Here is a 2110-nt window from a genome sequence, read left to right on the forward strand (position 1 = left end):
TATATATATATATATATATATGCATTTTGTCTTAGGTGATGTGACCGTATATAGATGATAGGTTGGGGTTTAAACTGATTAGCTCGCTCAATATTTAACCTGCGCCCGTCACCTACATCCGTGTTAGCCTGTTTAATCATAGAAGGCAGGTACTGCTACCGGACGATCGTTTCTTCCTGCCAACCTGTACGCATAATTTTAAAGCACTTGACAGAGTGAAGTGCGAGTTGATCGCTTTGAGCAACCTATGAATACTTATCAGGAATAGTGCTATCCTATCACCTCTGAACTTCCGACCCGAGTTCCAGCGATACCAAAACCATGTATGCTGTCTTCATTCAGGAGAAGGGATGGATCACTTTTAACAGATTGTGAGCGTCACACAGAAGACCGACAACAGGGGAGTTGCGAAAATACGAAATGTGAAACCCAGTGAACCAATGTGTTTTATGTGACATGTATGATCTGGCGAAATGCTTCAGAAATGCTTTGATTGATGCACACGACTCCAACTAAATAATCGCTTCCAACTACTCCCCATTTGCTGTTACAAGTACCCGTCTAATTTGACCCAAGTTACCTTGGGTTTTCATAATGGAAATAAAGAACAGTAATTTACCCGGTGTCCAATAAACTTTATTACGGTCTTTTTCGTTGCATTGCAAGGGATGAATGTTCACTTGGCCGGCTTATAGTTCATATCTGAACACTGAAAACTTTTGGGCGTATTAAAGATGTCTCTTTTATTAACCTCACTCTTCCTCACAGCTGATGAGCCTATGTCCAACCATTAAAAAAATGCACCGTCTGAAATCTAATCAAGACAGTACTCTGACTATCTAGGCTCTCCAGTTATGCAATCTGCTGTAAACTACGGTTTGTTAGTTTAAGTAGGGGGGCGACACATTCGTTTCTATTCAGAAGACTCGGTTATCTGTGGCCTAAATTTGGATCCGTTACTTTAGAATGGGGTTGACAATTTTGGGTCCAAATCAGAGAACCAAGGACACTTCAGGTACCATAGCTCAGTCCCCGTACATCTTCCGTGCTATCGGACTGGATTTCGCTAACACCGCACTGGTACTTGGAGCTTTGTTCTACACACTGGAGGTGAGATTGGTACTGGGATTTTGTTGAGGTTCTTTCTTGAACAGACCCATTTTCCCCAAAATTTGACTTTTGATTCGCTGAAGTTACCCGCTTACCTCTTAAAGAGACCACCAGGATCACAAAGTTGTCTTGAAACTCACACTTACCAGAATAGAAGATTAAACAGTTATTATGCCACATACGATGGTTCCTCGGTTTACCTTGAGTTGATTGCAAGAAATAGTTAAAAAAAATGGGCTCCCGGTCTTTGCGTGACTTTACTGCATCAGATGGTATAGTGTTGCACAGTTGAAATGCATCAACCTGTAGGTTAAGCTGTTCGACTCTTTTAGTGAAGTCTTGCTGCGGACCGACCTCTCGTGCGTAAAGATGAATACGAATTGACCGATCAACATTTCAATGGCAATGTTGTGTTATTGCGTCAATGCGAACACCAGATGTCTGCCCAAGGAACAGTCTGAATGAAGTCTGTATGAAGTAAGTAGTGTCGTGATGTTTTTCCTAGATATTAGTCTGCACTGGGTGAACTTTACTCACCGGAACGAAACTGCATGAGATATCCTGGTAACTATCAGATTCCTAACAAAGTTGATGTGTTCATTGTTATTTTTTAAAAAAACTTTTGGCCCTGAAACTGTCTGTTTTCAATTGTCCTGATTGAGTAGAATGAGTTAGTATTAAGAATAATCGTTCGTCTATGCCGAACTGTCACAAGCATGCAGGTGAGACTGGTTAAACTTTAAAGTTGGAAAATGGCGCACGGTGTGGAAGGTTGTGCACGTTTATAGTCTACGAGGAGGAAGGCTAGTCAGTGACATTCTTTTGTACCCCTCGAAAAGTGTTTTTCTCTTGAGGACCCAGTCGCAGTACGAAATAGAAGTCTGAAGTCACGTGCCGTGCGTTCAATATCGATTGGACCTTTTTAAATTTGGGCATAGCACATGATTCTGCTCGCTATCCCGCTGAAACAGCTACCCCAAAATCTCAACAGCAGTTTATC

Source organism: Opisthorchis viverrini, assembly GCF_000715545.1.
Source record: "Opisthorchis viverrini unplaced genomic scaffold opera_v5_618, whole genome shotgun sequence".
Classification (NCBI taxonomy): domain Eukaryota; kingdom Metazoa; phylum Platyhelminthes; class Trematoda; order Opisthorchiida; family Opisthorchiidae; genus Opisthorchis; species Opisthorchis viverrini.